At 40.1% G+C, this 20,151-nt stretch overlaps 1 protein-coding gene across 2 annotated transcripts in view; it reads left to right on the top strand.

Moving 5' to 3' along the window:
• The first annotated feature begins 17,279 nt into the window (after positions 1-17,279).
• Positions 17,280-20,151, top strand: part of SEMA3D (semaphorin 3D) — a 185,292-nt gene continuing 182,420 nt past the window's right edge. For both annotated transcript variants that reach the window (XM_044768058.2, XM_044768061.2), the window contains exon 1: positions 17,280-17,713. The gene's annotated coding sequence lies outside the window, so the exon portion shown is untranslated. The remainder of the gene's footprint in view (positions 17,714-20,151) is intronic.

Here is a 20,151-nt window from a genome sequence, read left to right as displayed (position 1 = left end):
TCCATGGTCCCACAGATGCCGCAGGGAAAGCCTCTGCCCAGCACTAGTGGAGAGGCCCTGCCCAGCAATCAGAAGGCTGAGATGCCCTGGGGCAAAAAGAGGCACTGCCAGCTGAGCAACCTTTGGCTGCATTGAACACACACAGCACTGCTGTGGCCCAGAGGGGGCAAGGGAGAGCCAGCGGGACTCTGTGAGTGGGCAGTGACAATTTGGAGCCCCAGCCTGACTGTTCCCTTGCCCAGGGGGAAAATCCACAGTCCCACAGCAGCCACATCGAAAGCCTCTGCTCAGCAGTATTGGAGAGGCCCCACCCAGCATGCACAAGTCTGGAAGACCCTGGGCAGAAGTGGCACAGCTGGGTGAGCTCACCACAGACTGCAGTAGATACCCATAGCTCTGCTGCAGCCCACCGTGGACAAGTGAGATCTTGCAGGACCTAATGGTGGCAGAGCTGCGAGTCTAGGTGAACCTGATCCCGGCCACTGTGAAAGCCCATAACACCACTGTAGACCCTAAGAAGGGAGTGTGTCTAGGTGGTCTGTGAGAGTAAGTACCAGCAACCTGAGGTCCCCTTGCAATTGTTCCCACAGCTGATGAGAGAACCCACAAGGCCACTGCAATTACAAGGAGGGGCCCAGGCTTGGTCAGGAAGAGCTGACAGGGATCCTGTTCAGTGCAGATTACACAGCTGCTGCCCACCCACACCACCAGTAGAAGCAAGGGGAAGCAGTAACCAAACTCTATCTCTATGCAGAGGCACAAACCCACACCATCAAGCAGTATGAAAAAATATATTAAATCTCCAGAACAGAAGGAAAATGACAAGTACCCAGAAAATAATACCGAATACACTGAAATCTGTAACCTAAATGACAATGAATTCAAAATAGCCATCATTAAAAAACTCAATGAGTTAAAAGGGAACACACATAGACAACTCAACAAGTTCAGGAGCTTTGTCACAAAAGAGCTTGATACTATAAAGAAGAACCAATCAGAAATGTTGGAGATGAAGAACACGATGGAGGAGATTAAGAAAAATCTGGAATCTCTGAAGAGTAGGGTCAATAATAGAGAAGACAGAATAAGCAATTTGGAGGATAGGAATATAGAAATGCTGCAGATAGAGGAGGAGAGAGAATTAAAACAAAAAAGAAATGAAGAAACTCTCCGAGAAATATCCAACTTAATCAGGAAATGCAACATAAGGATTATAAGTATCCAAGAGGGAGAAGAGAAGGAGAAGGGGGCAGAAAGCCTGTTCAAAGAAATAGTGGCTGAGAACTTCGCAAACCTAGGGAGAGAGATGGAACTCCATGTGACAGAAGCTAATAGAGCTCCGAACTTTATTAATGTAAAAACACCAACCCTAAGGCATATAGTAGTGAAGCTTGCAAAAGTCAATTACAAAGAGAAAATATTAAGGGCAGCAAGGCAGAAGAAAATAACCTACAAAGGAACCCCCATAACGCTGTCAGCAGATTTCTCAGCAGATGCCTTAGAGGCTAGAAGAGAGTAGAATGATGTATTCAAAACTCTGAAGGACAATAAATTGCAGCCAAGAATACTCTATCCAGTGAAAATATCCTTCAAATATGATGGAGAAATAAAAACATTCCCAGATAAACAAAAGTTAAGGGAGTTCATTGCCACAAGACCCCCCACTCCAAGAAATGCTCAAGAACACCCTCATACCTGAAAAAAGAAAAAAAGGAAAGGGGTTACAAAACCCAGACCTAAGGAGATAAGTAGAAAGACAAAATCAGAAACTTGCAGCTCTCTGTCAGAACAGGCTACCAGAGGCTAAGTATAACATTAAAGATAAAAGGAAGGGAAACACCAAGAATAAACATAATCTTGTCATTTTAACCACAAACTCACAACACAAGAAGGAAGAAAAAAAAAATCTGACAATAACAACCTAGAAGGGTAAGAGGAAAGGGACCGAATGGCTTAATCTAAGGAAATAAGATGCTATCAGAAAATGGACTATCTCATTTATGTGATGTTTTATACAAACCACATGGTAACCACTAAACAAGAACAAAGACACAAATTACCAATAAGAAGAAAGCCAAAATAGAAAACTACCTACCTGAATTGGGAGTCCAAAAATCGTGGGACAAGACACAAAGGAAATGTAAGAGAACCAGAAAACAAGTGATAAAATGGCAGCATTAGGCCCCCACATTCAATAATCACTCTAAATGTAAATGGATTGAACTCTCCAATCAAAAGATACAGTGGCAGGATGGATTAAAGAACAAGACCCAACAATATGCTGCCTCCAGGAAACACACCTCAGCCACAAAGACAAACACAGACTCAGAGTGAAGGGATGGAAGACAATACCCCAAGCTAATAATGAACATAAGAAAGAAGGTGTTGCCATACTTATATCAGACAAAGTAGACTTCAAAGCAAAACAGATAAAGAGAGACAAAGAGGGGGAGTTTATAATGATAAAACGGACACTCTACCAAGAATACATAACATTTATAAATATATATGCACCCAACACAGGAGCACCAAAGTATGTAAAGCAAATATTAACAAAATTAAAAGGAGATATCAACAACAATACAATAATAGTAGGCGACCTCAACACCCTACTAACACCAATGGATAGATCATCCAGACAGAAAGTCAACAAGGAAATGACAGAATTAAATGAAAAACTAAACCAGATGGACTTAATAGATATATATAGAACACTCCATCCAAAACCAGCATGTTACACGTTTTTCTCAAGTGCACATGGAACATTCTCAGGGATCGACCATATGTTGGGAAACAAAGCAAGCCTCAACTAATTCAAGAGGGTTGAAATAATATCAAGCATCTTTTCCAAACATAATGCTATGAAACTAAAAATCAACTACAAGAATAAAGCTGGGGAAGGGGCAAAAATATGGAGATTAAAAACCATGCTACTGAACAACCAATGATCATTGAAGAAATTAAAGAAGAAATAAAATATTATCTGGAGATAAACGAAAATGAAAACATGCCATACCAACTCATTTGGGACGCAGCAAAAGCAGTCCTAAGAGGGAAATTCATTGCAATACAGGCTCACCTCAATAAACAAGAAAAATCTCAGATAAGCAATCTCAAACAACACCTAACAGAATTAGAAAAAGAAGAATAAAGAAAGCCCAAAGTCAGTAGAAGGAGGGAAATAATAAAAATTAGAGCAGAAATAAATGAAATTGAAACAAAAAAGACAGTAGAAAGGATCAATGAAACAAAGAGTTGGTTCTTTGAGATAATAAACAAAATTGACAAACCCTTAGCCAGGCTCACTAAGAGAAAAAGAGAGAAGACTCAAATAAAATTAGAAATGAAAGAAGAGAAATCACAACAGATACCACAGAAATACAAAAGATAATAAGAGAATACTATGAAAAAAATATGCCAACAAATTGGACAACCTAGAAGAAGTGGATAAATTCTTAGACTCTTACAACCTCCCAAAACTGAAACAGGATGAAATAGAGAATCTGAACAGACCAATCACAAATACAGAAATTGAAACAGTAATCAAAAACCTCCCCAAAACTAAAAGTCCAGGACCAGACAGCTTCTCTGGTGAATTCTACCAAACATTCAATGAAGACTTAATACCTATCCTTCTCAAACTATTCTAGAAAATAGAGGAAGATGGAGCACTTCCTAACACATTCTATGAAGCCTACATCACCCTGATCCCAAAAACAGGCAAGGACAGCACAAAGAAGGAAAACTACAGGCCAATGAACATAGATGCAAAAATTCTCAACAAAATTTTGGCAAACCGAATACAGCAATACACTAAAAAGATCATACAGCATGAGCAAGTGGGATTAATACCATGGACACAGGGATGGTTCAACATCTGCAAATCAATCAACATGATACACTACTTTAACAAAATGAGAAACAAAAACCACATGATCGTCTCAATAGATGCAGGGAAAGCTTTTGACAAGATGCAACATCCATTTATGATAAAAACCCCCAATAAAATGGGTATAGAAGGAAAGGACCTCAACATAATAAAGGCCATATATGACAAACTCACAGCCAACATCATACTCAATGGGCAAAAACTGAAAACCATCCCTCTGGGAACAGGAACAAGAGAAGCGTGTCCACTCTCACCACTCTTATTCAACATAGTACTGGAGGTTTTGGACAGAGCAATTAGGCAGGAAAAAGAAATAAAAGGGACCCAAGTAGGCAATGAAGAACTGACACTCTCACTGTTTGCAGATGACAGGATCTTACATATAGAAAACCCCAAAGAATCCACTGGAAAGCTATTATAAATAATCAACAGTTACAGCAAAGTTTCAGAGTATAAAATCAACTTACATAAATCAGTAGCATTTCTATACTCTAACAACGAACTAACTGAAAAAGAACTCAAGAACACAATCCCATTCACAATTGTGAGAATGAGAATAAAATACCTTGGGGTAAATTTAACCAAGGAAGTGAAAGACCTATACAACAAAAACTACAAGACTTTCCTGAAAGAAATTGATGATGACATAAAGAGATGGAAAGAGATTCCATGCACATGGATTGGAAGAATAAACATAGTTAAAATGTCCATACTACCTAAAGCAATCTACAGATTCAATGCTATCCCAATTAGAATCCCAATGACGTTCTTTACAGAAATAGAACAAAGAATCCTAAAATTCATATGGGGCAACAAAAGACCCTAAATCGCTAAAGCAATCCTGAGAAAAAAGAACAAAGCTGGAGGCATCACAATCCCTGACTTCAAAACATACTACAAAGCTACAGTAATCAAAACAGCATGGCATTGGTACAAAAACAGGTGCACAGATCCAACAGAACAGAATTGAAAGCCCAGAAATAAAACCACACATCTATGGACAGCTAATCTTCAACAAAGGAGGTGAGGGCATACAATGGAGAAAAGAAAGTCTCTTCAACAAATGGTGCTGGGAAAAGTGGAAAGCCACATGTAAAAGAATGAAAATTGACCATTCTTTTTCACCATTCACAAAAATAAACTCAAAATGGATCAAAGACCTAAAGATAAGACATGAAACCATAAGATTTCTAGAAGAAAATATAGGCAGTACACTCTTTGACATCAGTAACAAAAGAATCTTTTCAGACACCATGTCTTCTCAGAGAAGGGAAACAATAGAAAGAATAAACAAATGGGACTTCATGAGACTAAAGGGCTTCTTCAAGTCAAGGGAAAACAGGATTGAAACAAAGAAACACCCCGCCAATAGGGAAGAAAATATTTGCAAGTCATATATCCGACAAAGGGTTAATCTCTATACTATATAAAATACATGCACAACTCAAGAACAAAAAATCAAACCACCCAATCAAAAAATGGGCAGGAGATGTGAACAGACATTTCTCCAAAGAAGCTATACAGATGGCCAATAGACACATGAAAAGATGCTCATCATCACTAATCATCAGGGAAATGCAAAGCAAAACTACACTAAGATATCACCTTACACCTGTTAGAATGGCAAAAATAACCAAAACAAAAAGTGACAAATGTCAGAGAGGTGTGGAGAAAAAGGAACCCTCATACACTGCTGGTGGGAATGCAAACTGGTGCAACCACTAGGGAAACAATATGGAGATTTCTAAAAATATTAAAAATAGAAATACTGTATGACTTCGCCATCCCACTACTGGGTATCTATCAAAGAACTTGAAATCAGCAATTCCAGAAGTCCCATGCACCCCTATGTTCATTGCAGCGTTATTTACCATAACCAAGATGTGGAAGCAACCTAAGTGCCCATCAACTGATGTTTGGATAAAGAAGATATGGTAACTATATGCAATGGAATACTACCCACCCATAAAAAAGGATAAAATCGTCCCATTCACAACAACATGGATGGACCTTGAGGGTATTATGTCAAGTGAAATAAGCCAGATAGAGAAGGACAATCTCTGTATGACTCCACTCATATGTGGAAGTTAAACATGTAGACAAAGAGAACAGATTAGTGGTTACCAGGGGAAAGGGTGGGTGGGGGAGTGGACACAAAGAGTGAACGGGTGCACCTACAACATGACTGACAAACAATAATGTACAACTGAAATTTCACAAGGTTGTAAACTATCATAATATTAATAAAAAGTAAACAAAACAAAAACAACAACAAAACACCCCCCAAAACTGTACTCATTTATTGGAGAGAGAGGAAATAGGAAATTAATTTGAAGAATTTCTGAAAAAAGAATTCAGCCCTACATATCAGACACCACTGGCTCTAATTAAAGTTATAATCAGAAGAAAATGTAATGCTTTATGTTTTTATATTAATAAAAAGCAAAGACTGAAAATGGTTGAATTACCAAAACAAATCTTAAAAAAAAAAACAGAAAGGGGGCTAGCCTGGTGTAGTGGTTAAGTTCATGCACTCTACTTCAGTGCCCAGGGTTCACAGGTTTGGATCCTGGGCGCAGACCTAGCACCACTTGTCAAACCATGCTGTGGCAGCATCCTACACATAAAACAGAGGAAGATTGGCACAGAGGTTAACTCAGGGCCAATCTTCCTCACCACAAGAAAACTAAACAAAACCCAAAAACAGTTGATATACTACTGCTTTATGCCTGCTTGCTAAATGTGATTTAAAATAAAAAATAAATTTAAAAAATTTTAAAAACATAAAGAAAGCATAAACATAAGAAATTACAAGTGCTAAGAATTATTGAAACAAAAATATTAAAAATTAAATCACTATTTTGTCTGACTCTACACAAATAAATTTGTAAACCTAAATGAAACAGATAGCATTCTAGGAAAATACAATTTACCTATATTTATCCTAGTAGATATAGAAAGGTTAACCTTCTAGAGAAGAAAAAAGTTATTAAAGATTTCCACCAAAAATTTCATAGACCAGATAATAACAATCATATGATAGTATTCATGAATAATCCAAAAGAATCCATGATAAAGTAAAGAAAGAATAAAAGAATTTAGAAAATTAACAGGATATAAAATTAACATACAGAAAGCAATAGCTTCTACACATACAAACAATATCCAGTTAGAAGACATAATGAAAGAGAAACTTCATTTACAATATCAGAAATAAAGTAAAATATTTAAAAGAAATATTATTTAAAAATCTACAAAACCAATGAGAAAAGTTTTAAAACGTTATGGAAAGACACCAATGGAATGATGTTCCTTGTTAGTGGTTTGGAAGAGTCAAGATCATAAAAGAGTCAATTCTCCTAACCTTGCACGGTAATTTTCTATATGAATCTTAAAGTCAACTTGTTTACCTAGGGAAAAAAAAAGATTAATTATGAATTATACTATGTGTGTCTGTCTTCTTTCACTAACCATTGGTTTTCCAAAATTCATGTAAATTGGTGGTACAGTTGTACTTTATTTACTTTTATTTCTGTATAACTTTCCATTGTGTGAACTGCCTACAATATGTTATCGATTCTATTGTTGAGGATAGTTTGCATGGTTTCCAATGTGAGATTATTTTACATAATTTTGCCAGGGAATGTTATTGTACATTTATTTTGATGGACCTATGCATAAATTTTTCTTGGGCTCTATCTATGCATAGAATTTCTGGTTATAGGGTATGCATATATTTAGTGTTTAGCAAATAATGCTAAAGAATTTTCCAAAGTGGTTATATAAATTTATACTTTTTGCCCACAGTGTATGAGAGTTCTGATCCTTTCATCCTTACCAACTATTGGCAATTTATCTTTTTCTTTTAGTCGTTCTGGTAAATATGTAGTGAAATCACATTGAGGTTTTAATTTGCATTTCTTTAATGACTACAGAAGTTATTGGCCCTTTGAAAACCTTTGAGTCTGCTCAAGTCATTAGACCATTTTTCTATTGGATTATCTGTCTTTTTCTCAATCACTTGAACAATATCCTGAATTCTGAGACTTTGTGAAATACAAGGATTGCATATATCTTCTCTAACCCTGTGGATGTCCTTTTCCTGTGTTAATGGTGCCTTTTGATGACCAGAAATTCTTAATCTAATATAGTCCAATTTTTCAAGTCATTCCTTTATGATCAGCAGCTTTGTGTACTGTTCAAGCTATCTTTGCCTACTCCAAGGCATGAAGATGTTCTCCCTTGTTGGCTTCAAGGGATTTATTGTTTTACCTTTCACTCTGAGATCCGAAATCCACCTGTAATTACTTTTGTATAGGTGTGAAGTAGGGTTCTAGATTCATTTTTATTTTAATTCTGAATCTTCAATTTTCGTAGACCCCGTTGGTTCATTTTTACATTCAAAACATTAATAAATGCATTCTATTTGGGGAAATATTGTAAAAGAAAAGGTACTAAATTTTCCCAATATTTAATTAGTCATTATATTCTAATAATTATTATTTATCTTTGTCTCACTAATTTAAAATACCATCTTTGAATATATCTATATCACATATATTTTGGAGATAACATTTTTTGGGGTACAAATATTTTTATCTCAATTGTTCCTGGTTACCTCACGACCCACTATTCACTGAGTCGCTAGTATTCCAGGCCCTAGGGGGTCATTAATTGAAAGGAAGACCCAAAGGAATGCCATGAAACAAAGAGAATCAATTTTGAGCTTTAAGATTTCCAAACAGATTTCTTAGAACTCCTGTCAGGATCTCAAAAGGCAAGCCTTTGTATTTGCACAAAAAAATTCTGTTTGTTTTCAAATTTGTAAATCCTCAGTAATAAAGTATATACTATAAATGAGAGATAAGAAAGAGAATAGATGAAAAACCAGATTATCCCTACTCAGCGACTACATGAAGTTTTACCATTCTGGGAAGTTAGCATTTTGTGGAAGAGGCAAAAAAATTAGATGGGAATACGGGTTTCCTCCAGCTTACCAATGTTTGACAAAGTCTGTGGATGATAAAATATCTTGTATATTTGGTAAAATAATAGTAAAGGAGATTAGTATCTTACCTCTGGACCTCTGGAGCTAGCAGCCTTACAGTTTGTGCACCATAATACAACGGTGTAGAGTCGATAAGTAGCACCGAGAGACTAAGATGTTTAGCTATAAGAGGACCCAAGAAAGCCACCAGCATTCCCAACCCTATTTTTCACAGACTTTGGAGTATCAAGGGAGAACATGGCATGTAAGTATCTGAGAGGGGGCTAATGATCCCAACGGAGCCTTGCATTTAGAACAAAGAATAACCTGAGAGGAATTTATGACTGGATGATGGGTAATCAAGAGACAGAGTGGGAAAAGAGGATAAATTCCAGGAGGGGACTTTGTATTCATTTTAGTGTATTCCAGTGGAAGAAAGAAAATGTCTATGAACAAGATATCCCCTTCCCTCTTGTTATGGACTGAATTGTGTCTCCCTCAAAATTCATATGACAAGATCCTAACTCCTAGTACCTCAGATTGTGACTGTATTTGAAGATAGTGCCTTCGAAGAAGTAACTAAGGTAAAATGAGGTCATGTGGGTGGGTCCTAATCCAATATGACAGATGCCTTATAAGAAGAGGAGATAGGACATACACACAGAAGAAAGACCATGTGAAGACACTGCAAGAAGATGGCTATCTCTAAGCCAAGAAGACAAGGAGAGAGGCCTTAGAAGAAGCCAATGCTGTCAACACATTGATCTCAAACTTCTAACCTCCGGACCTATGAGAAAATAAATTTCTGTTGTTTAAGCCACCCAGGCTATGGTGCTTGTTATGGTGGCCCTAGCAAATTAGTACGCCTTTTTTCAACTCTTGGATTTATTTACGCCCCCTTAGAATTTAAATACTATCATTGAGAGAAAGTAAAGAAGAACTCTGGATTTGAATGTTATTAAAGTTTGAAATGACTGAGAAATCACTACTTGGCTGTTTACCTGAGAACAACTAAGTTAAATTTTCTGCTGTCTGTTAGAAATGAGGGCTTGTGTTGCTTATTTGCCTATCTCTGAACCCAATATCACCTCTTTTATACTTTATCTGGCCCTAGGAATCTGAAAATTACATTTTGTACTACTTTGCCATCTGGCCCTTGGTAAGATTCAGTCAGGAGAAGAAATTTTCAGAAGATCAGTAGGCAAGAGAAACAGAAATGCTTTATGCTTCTGGCTCTCAGAATGAGGCAGGTACTGGCAGTTTCTGGCAGTTGCAGGTTGAGAAATAACAGGGTCAAGGTGTTTCTACCTCCAGCACTGCAGAGACAACACCTTTCAGAAGTCCAGTCCTGGTCAAAGCAGCTCATCTTAACAGATCCAATATGTACTGGAACATCATGCCCAACAGTGCAGCAGCTGGTGGATTTAGAGACTTTTAGCCTTGGGGCATTAGTAGCATCTAATCTCTGAGTATCATTCTACCTTTCCTTTCACTCTTGCAGATCCCACCCCCCTTGCTCCTTCCAATATCTTTTCATCCAATTCCCTATATTAAATCCTTTGGTTTGACACACTTGGGCTGGTTTCTGTGATCATAACCAGCTCACAAAGGCCTTGAGACAGACTTTAAGTTGGGTAACAAAAATAAGGTGACGTATACAAGCATGTTTATGCAGCATGGTTAGAAATAGCAAAATATTGGAAACAACCAACCATCAATCTGATAATGGATAACTCATGATATATTTATACAATCATATAATTAAAAGCAATGAAAGTAAACAAAACAATAGCACACACAATAGGGAATATGAATTGTAGTGCTGAGTAAAGAAAGTCACAGAAAATTACTGTTTTTATGAAGCTGATACTACTTATAAAAAGCTAATAACACATCATGCAATGTATTGTTTAGAGCCATATACCTATGTGGGGATAAACAGAAGAGAAAATAAGCACTAAATTTAGAATATTGTTTACTTCTGTGTGGTAGGCAAAAGGATGGAATCAGGGAGGAATGCATAGATAATTTCAAAAATACTTGTAATGTTCTAATTCTGAAGTTGGGTACCATATCTTGAGTGGGAATTCTATTTTATTGCACATGTGTGTGTTTGTATATAGTATTTATTGTATTTCAAATGCTACACAACAAAAGCAATTTTTAGAAAGGAAGTCATTTATTGTCCACTCAACTTTAGAGCCAGAAAAATTCCAAATATATACGTAGATTATAATATATATCTAAATCTGTTTTCTGGACTTCTAATTTGTTTTATTTGGTTATCTATTCACTAACCAGCACCCCACTGTTTTAATACCTTAAATTTATAATGTCTTAATAGCTAATATTGGCAGATCACCATTTTTAACATTGGGCATGCTATCCACAGCATCATAACTTAAAATATTGACTTTTATTATTATGAATGACTTGTCTTTTATTCTTAATTAGTGACATGTTAATTTTATTTCTTAATACAATATTTCAGTGGCCATGCTTTTGTGTTTTAAAATTGGCTCCATTCTTTGAATTGGAAGTTTTAAATATAATAAAATTAGAGATGATTTTTAAAATAAATGTATTATCATAGACTTTTAATGTAGACACTTTTTTGGCAAACATGTGAATAAAATTTGGAAAGTAAAACTTTGCTTTACACAGGAAAAGAAAATTTCACTGAAATGTCAAGAAGAAAGAGAATTCAATTTGTTAATAGTATACTATAGTGATTCATTATTTTTCACTAAATTAAAAGCAAATAAAATTAAACATCTTGAACTGTTTTATGAATGCTCTTTGCAAATGATAATTCTAATGAAAGTATATCTGTGCTTTAAAGGTAAGAATGATCATTGAACGAGATAAACTTAAAGAACAGGATTTGATTTTAGCAGTAACTTAGAAAAACAAGAACTCTGTGTATTAAATTTTGGAAAGTTGTACTTATTCTTTCCAATAAGTAAAACATAATTTGGTCCATTTCAGCAGCAACTTGCTACACAAAGGATGCAAGTTAGGAAATGGCCCACTGGCCCGCTCACTACACACGCAGATCCAGTCAAATGGAAAAGATGTGATTTAAGTGACTTAACTTTAAGTTTCTTTGCATGTAAAATAATAATAATGTTAATCATAATTATTATTATTATTATTATAGGGCTGACTAAGGAGTTAGCAACCTGGCCTGTTTTAAATCTTTGACATTCACTTAGTTGCTAAGTTATTGAAATCACAGTTATGTGAAAGTCATTCTCTAGATCAGCAGAGGTCATTTCCCACTAAACCCATCTCCGCTTTGCTGTTTTAGGACAACACGGTAGGCATTTTTTGTGGTATCAGGAAATTACTTATATCCGCAAATCATAGGATGTAACACATTTGTTATATACTCATTTCTGTGTAAACCGGGGGGAAAGAAGAAAAAAAATACACACAGAATGATAATCAGTCTTCTCTTAATTGGTTTATGTTTTACTTTTTTTAATGGAAAAATCAGCATTGTCTCACAGTTAAAGAAATAGAGGCACAAATACAGTAGGAAAGGATATCATGAATTTTCTCCTATTTGTGGAAACTGATGGTTTAAGTTTGTCCAAAACAAACCTATTTAGGAAAGAAATTCTATCTAATGCATTTATTTGGAAGACATTTTTATAATATCCCTAAGAATCTGTGGGTTATTTTGGAAAATAGTCCCCGTTTTTAGGAATACTGATTTTGTTGTGGCTAGGCAGCTGCTTATGACCTTGAACAAAGCAGAAGTCTTGGAATGCCATCCTGCGGTGTGCATGGACCTGTTCTCTCCAGTTATTGCACAAAGAAATAGTTTAATTCCACTTGGAATATAGGTATGTTTGAGTTTCAGGAAATAATAGAGAACTGTTGATAATTTGTGAACTAGAACAAATAAACCACAAGAGGGCATATTTTTCTTGGTTTCATCATTTTTATACAAATAAGGCATGCCTTGACTAGGTATCATAAGAATCGCTCCTCCTCCCCCACCTGCTCTCCCATTGTCTTAGAAGAATACACTGTATCTAAAGTATGCTCTAAGGGTGCAGTGGTGGTGGTGTGAGTTATTAAGAAAAGCAAAGCTTAAGATGACTTTTTTTTCTTATATGATGTAAGTTATATGATGATGAAAGTTGTTTATTTTTCCTAAAATCCTTCCTTGGGGATGTTTGTTGATGTAAGAACATTGTTAAAAATTTTAAAAATTAAAAAACAAAGAGTCGTTTATTTGACTATAAACCCACCCCCCTTTCTGCAACGGCTATGTGGAGTCCTGTATCAGGCACAGAAAGGCTTTCTAACCTCTAGCAAATGTTCATAGTCAAGGAGGTTTTCTCTTCTGAGGTCTCAGGACTTGAGCCAAAGGGGTTGGGCTGTGTTTTTATTTTTATTTTGAAGTGCATTCCTGCTGAATTTAATTATTCACCACACCCCAACCCAGCTAAGTAAATATAACCTTAAGATTCTGGCTTGGAAAGGTTTTGAAAAATAGCTGATTTTTTTCTTTTTTTCTTTTTGCTTCAAGGAAAGTCTCTATGGCAGGGTGCTGTATTGTGGAGGGCAGTGAGGCTGGAGTCAGAGGAGCTGGGTGATCATTCCTTCTTCTTGGCATTGGTTTCCTCATGTATAACATCGGAGCTACAAGGTCTCCAGGCCTCCCCTAACTCTGAATGTTTATGATTATTTATGGTGTTATGAGTTTAAAACTAAAGGACATAAAGCAAAGTTCTAACAGTTTTACATTCTGATTAGCTAACCATAAATGATCTTCCATCTTTATCTGATGATGAGACTCAGGGATACATTTACTTTTGAGAGTTCTATGTATATATAAGTAATACCGTAATAAAGATAAAAGTAAACTGTGTTCTTTTCCATCACTAAATATGATCTAATTATCTTAATATGTAACTAATGATCCAGCGATGAGTAGATTGCCACAGTCAAATGAAACAGAGTGAAACAAAAATATCTGAAGTTTATAAAGGGAAAACACCTGACAGAAGATCAGGAGGTGGGTGAGTTGCTTTCAACTCATGTCATCACTGGTTCCAATTAGACATAAACTAACATATATTCCAGTTTTCTCACATTTCTTATCTGTCAGTACTGATATGTTAGGATGTGGGAGCACATTCATAAAGTAGTACCTATTATAAGGCAGAGAGGTTTTATGTATGACCAAAGTATGACTAGTTTTATAGAAGTGACACTGAAAGGCTTGGGTTTTATCTCCATTTTCCTTGTCTCTCGCACAGAACTTTGCAATTTGTCTTTATCTATTTCCCTTCAAATTCACCAAATTTGTCTTTGTTTTGTGAATAGAAAACTGTACAGAGAGAACGAGGACTATGGATTTTGTTGGAAAAGAACCACAGGCTAGTAACTTCTGCTGAAAGTGCAGCCAAATCCTCTGAGATCCTGCTAGATTTATATTCTAGACCCAGTAATTATCTTCCTCCTGTCTTCTGGACAGAAGCAGCTATATGTGGAGTTGGAGAAGCCTAGAATACACCTATTCTACCTCTACCTATCCCTGCTGCCTTCCTCTTTGGCTCCCAACATAGATCGATGATTCCTGAAATTCTACAATTAGAACTTTATTTTTTGGCTTCATTCAGTATCAAAATGTAAACCTTTGAGAAATAGTGTATTTCACATTATCTAACAAATACCTACTACCATACGGTAAGAATCACTTACTCAGATTCAATCTGCGAGCTCCAACGGCGAAGGGTGAGGGGTGGTATGTCACAGAGGAAGAGTCGTGACAAGCTTACTTATTTAACAATTTTCCAAGCACCTGGAAAGTACTTTGTTTTCTTTCCTTATTTTTTCCCCTCTCAGACTGAAACAGGCATAGCTGCAGCAATTAGGTCGTTCTAACTGATGATATACACATCTCTTTCAGTGCAATTAAGGATCACTTGTTGAATCTTGAATAGTCACTCTTGGAAATCAGCTAAACTGTATAATACACCTAACATTTTAGCAAAATTTAATGTAAAATAGACTTTTCCCATTGGGTGGTACTGCAAGAATCCAGATAGGGTATTAGCCCTACAGGACAGATTGCCAAATTGCTTCTGGTGACAGTAAATCTCAGACTCTTAGAGAGGACTGTAAAACCATGCTGGTGGGGTCCTGTATAGTTAGTAGAAATTCAGAAATAAATTGACTGAAAATAAAGTGACTGATTATCATCATCATATCCACTGTTTTCATTAACTCATTTAACCCCCAAATATTTGTTAAACACCTACCACATACAAGACACTCAGAGAAGTACCTTGAGGATTGCGAAGCCGTGGACACAGCCGAGGCCATTCATGACAACTTTGGGCTGTGCAGCTGATTTTGCCTGCTGTGTGTTCAGAGTAATTAAAAGGAAGGAAAGCACAGAGCCTAGTTTCCAGATGCTGTCTTCTCATGGTATATTCAGGATGCCCTAGTTAATGCAGTCTGAATTTGAAGTCAGGATACTTCAAACTAAATCAGTTCAGTACAAATTTACAGGCATTGTTTTAGGGGCTGAGACAACAAGACACAAAACAGCCAACACACTTGTTTGAGATGCAGACACATGCATAACTAATTATGATATAACATGAAAAGGCCTTATAATAGTGAAATCAAAGTGCTTTGGGAAAACAGGAGGGTGTGATTAATTCTGTAGGGGTTTTGTAGAAAAGGCTGAAATAGCAAGAGGGAGATATCATTTGGTTTGAGTATATTAACCTAGAATTTAGACAGGAAGGAAAAAGGGGAAATCCAGAGTTAACCACAATGCTAGTTAAACACAATATTCTGGCCAGAAAATGACAAAATTATTAGAAAAAATAAATAAATAAATAAAGTGACAAAATTATTAGAAAATTCATAGAGAGTTTTTAAGGATCAAAAACTACTCATTATGAATGCACCATATGCAAAAAGCTAAACTATGCTGTGGGAGACAAAGGAGGTACTTTGTCCTCAGACTGAGCTTGCAGTTTGGATTGAGAGGCAATGGCATAAACAAATAAAAACAATATAAAAATACAGAAAAATGCAATAAGCACACCAAGGATACAGTTAATTAAAAAATGAGTGGTAGAACATTAACTATGAAGCATTCAGGAAAAAAAAGTTGCTATAGGTTCGAATAATCTATAGGGACTTAAATTTTCTTGTATCCAAAGAGGAAAATTATGAGTTTGGTTGGTTGACAGTCAAAACCAAAGTCACAGAGATGGGGCAGCATGAGATATAGGAAAGAACTTTGGTGAGAGTTAGAGAACTTGAGTCCCTTCTGAGGCTGGCTCTGCCACCAACTACCTGTGACTTAAAATGATTCATTTAGTTTCTGTGGCCTTCAGCTCTCTGCTGCTGAGGGGAGGCTGAATGAGGAGTCTCCTCCCCACTTGCAGTTCTTCCATTGTAGCCATTGTCTGCTCACTACCCCCAAACTAAAACACCCTTTCGCATTTGCCAAGGGAGCTCTGGGACTTTACAAGCTGTGCTCTTAAATCAAGCTGACAAATGCAGGACCCCGGGGCTGCGTTTTTTCTACTACTCCATCTCAAGTCAGCTTTATGTTTTGGACTAATAAGTGCAAGGTGTGTGACTACAGACCTAGAGTTCCAATTACAAAAGGATTTACCATGCAGCTAATAAGGCCCAAGCTTCAGGACTCATCACTTGCACAGGCCCTTTCCATGACCCTGAGGGCAGCCCGACAATGAATTCACATGGTCATATGTTTCTGTAAAAATCTGTAAAATTAAGCTATTTCTGCATAATTTTCTTTAAGAGGATCCCATCTCCAAATTGTCTAAGCTCCAGGCTCCTCAAAATGTGGATCCACTCTGGTCCCCATAAACTTCCAAGTTTCCTGTTGCATTACCAAGGTATGTACACATCAACAAAGGAAACCTCCTAAGACATATCCTTGTTGGCCTGGTATGAGGTAAAGAGGACAGAAGACTTACACCTTGTTATTTTTTTCTTTCTTTCCCCTGTTTGTTCCTTCCTCGGTGCCAGCCCCTTAAAGGAGGGCTGATCTCTGTCGCTCATCCTCCTGTCTGCTCTTTCAAGGCCAGTCACAGTGGACCGGGGTTTTACATACTGGAATATAGCTACTTTATCTGTGGCTCAAAATTTGTAAGACACTGTCCAGTTTTTTCCCGCAGGTCCTTAGAGACTTTATGGTACAGAATAAACAGGTCCTAAAGACATCCGGGCGCAGGCTCAAACAGCAGAGGATTCTTTACAGACAAAGTGCCTTGTCCGGAGGAACACCCCTCGGCGCGCCCAGAGCTGTCTGTGATCTGCGTTGTGGCCGCGCCAGCAGGGATGGCCTTCTAGAAGCACGCCCGGGAGGGCTGGCGCGCGCCGGCGGGGGGCGAGGGCTGGGGGTGGAGATCGGAAGGGGAGAGGTAATCCCCGGCGTTTGGAGCATCCCCTTTTTAGAAAGACTGAGTCTCTCCCCGGACAGCTGCTGCGGTCACACCACAAACTTAAAAGGCGCCCTCCCTCTTGGAGCGCGTCTCTCCGCGCCAGCCTCGCCTTCCCGCAGCTCAGCTGGTGCCTGGCGCGCCGCCTGGCCGGCGCGGCGCTCGCTCGGGGCCCGCAGCGCCCCCTGCCTCCAGGCCGGCCTCGGCGGCGCAGCCTCCGCTCTCCGCCAGGGCCGCCGGCGGCTCCGGCTCAGGCAGCGCAGCGGCTCCGAGGAGTCTTGCCGGAGCCCGGGTCGCTGCTCGCACGCCCCCAGCCCGCATCCCCTTCCTCTCGCCCTGAAGGGACAGCAGGCAGAGAGAGCGGGAGTGAGGAGTTCGCGGCAGGTAAGGCTGGTTTCAGGTCACCTGCTATTCCAGTGGGAGGGCGCGCTGGGGACCGCGGTGGTAAGCAGAGGTGACGGAATTTAGGGGTGGCTGTGGGTCCGAAGTGAGGATGCGGAGCGGCTGGGAGATAAGGAATCGTCCTGGGACAGAGAAAGCGCCCTGGAGCTGACGGAGGGGCCGCGCCGGGGCCCAGGCGGGGTCGATGCGCCGAGGGGCGGCGGGCCGGGCATGCGGCGCCGGGCCAGCGTGGCGGCCGGGCGCGCTCCCACCCCTCGCCGCCCCCGCCCGAGCCCGGCGGCCGGCCCGCGCGGTTTGCCTCCTCGCTCGCCCAGGAACTTCGCTCGCCCTCGCCTTCGCGCCGGCGCAGCGGAGGCGGCGGGGAGCGCGTTTGCACTAGCCCCCCGGCTTCCGCCGGCTGCAGGTTCATTCGGCGACGTCTCGGTACAGGCCGTCTGCGGAGGACCCGACCGACGGCATCTGCGCCCTCGCTCGCCCCTTTCCGGGTGGGCCGGGGAAGGGCACGGGGAGACCATAGTGCTAGTTTGGTTGTGGTGCTTTTGGGGAGGCACGGGCGACGCCTTTTGCTTGGGGCGGGAATCGCCGCGCTCCGGCTGCACGCGGCGTGTGTCCTTCTTTCCTGAGCCGGAGGGGAAAGTTGGCGTCGGACGGCAGCCCAGCGTTGGCTGGCAGGGAAGCGCGGTGCCTGCAAACGCGCGCTGCCCGAGCGGGGCATCCCTTGGCAGCCTGGGTTTGGCTCGCTCGGGAAAAGCCTGGATTCGATCCCCCTGGGAATTGGACCCTCGGGTGTTCCCTTCCGGCCCGCTGCCGCCGCGGGCCACCCTGGCCACTTCTCCAGCTCTCCGGACTTGTGCTCGGCTTCGGGGACTGAGGTGCTCTGCCTCGGTCCCAGCGCGCGGAGGGGACTTGACTGGAGGCCGAGCCGCCGCGTCTCGCTGCAGCCTGGAGTCGAGAGCCCTGGATGGCGGCGCGCGCCCCGCCACTGCGACCGGGAGGTCCCGGGTGCCTCGCCAGGGAGACCCGAGCTAGATAGGCGGACTTGCCGCCATTTAGCCCCGAGGGAACCCGTAATAAAAGGGAAGCGTCCCCACGAGGACTCTTCGTTTTCCACCCAAACTTCTCCCAGAGGGTTACTTTAAGTCTCAAGTTTAGCTGGAAAGGGTTCTTCTGTGACTATGCGTGTGTCTGTGGGGGGTGCGGGGGGGGTTCCCTAACGGGCAGGAAAGCGTTGAGAGGGAGGTAGAGGAAAGGACATGAGACCCCTTCTGGGTCTGATGCGGCTATTGTGTAACCATGGCAACCGCCAGGGCAAGTGTGGTCAGAGCTTTCTGGGTTCCGCACGTGGAAAGAAAAATATGAAGGCTGGGGAAAGGAGAGAGCCACATGTCATCACTCCAGTGATGCCTTCGCTTCTCCCGCAGCTTCGAGGCCAGACAGCTAGGAGGATGAGCGGGAAGAGTCGGGATTGGAAGTGAGCAGCACCAGCCAGAAATTGCTTTAACTCTGTCCAGCCTTGGAGTCGCTGAGGCTTGCCTGATGAGCTAAAGCTGGCCACAGAAGCCACTGCTAACAGACTACAAAGTGATGGTCCAGGTCAGGGAGATGGGAAAAGACCTTGGTCCTTGGAAGAGAAAGGCCAGGAAATACAGGAAGGTGATGTGGGAAGAGATAAGAACAGGGTCAAGAGGTAGCCTAGAGACAACAAGACGGTGCTGATCTGGACTGCCAACATTTCAAATGGAATTTGCCCATTTATGAAATGGAAAATTGGTGGAGAAGGGAAGGGATATTTATCTAACAGTTATTGCATTGCATGTGCTTTGTACGTTATCACCATTAACATGCCCAACAATACTACACAAAGTGTCATTCCTTTTTTGTGGATGGAAAAAAGGCAGAGAGACAGAGTTAGAAATGGGTGGTGTCCTGCTCTGGCCCTTGCAATCTTAACCAAGAATTATAATTTTTAAAAATAGTATTGATGGTTAGGGGAGTGGACAAAGCAGTTCTTCTCATTTTAGAGATGAGAATGAGATGTAAAAGTGTGAATTGATGTGTCCAAATACAAGCTAGTGAGGGGCAAAGCCGAGACTGGAACTGTTTTACCTGGATGTGGATCACCTTTCAGGGACTTCAGGCCACTTTCCATGACCTCACTTAAGGGGATGACCTTTATAAGATCAGGTTGACGCTGTATCTGTATATTATAATTTGTAGGGGAAGAACACTCACAAATTTAAACGGGATCCATGGTTGAGGATGTATCTGTGCCAGCAAGTCTGTAGGCCATGAGTCATATGTACATGATATTAATAATCTATACAGTTCTTATTGTACCACCATATAGGAATTATTAGTGGCTTTAATAATGTTTCTAAAGGAAAAATGAAAACAAAAGAAACATATTTTGTCAAATGGTA

This window comes from Equus asinus, chromosome 1 (genome assembly GCF_041296235.1).
Source record: "Equus asinus isolate D_3611 breed Donkey chromosome 1, EquAss-T2T_v2, whole genome shotgun sequence".
NCBI lineage: Eukaryota > Metazoa > Chordata > Mammalia > Perissodactyla > Equidae > Equus > Equus asinus.
The sequence above is the reverse complement of the archived record's forward strand: the minus strand, read 5'-3'. Positions and strand labels throughout refer to the sequence as shown.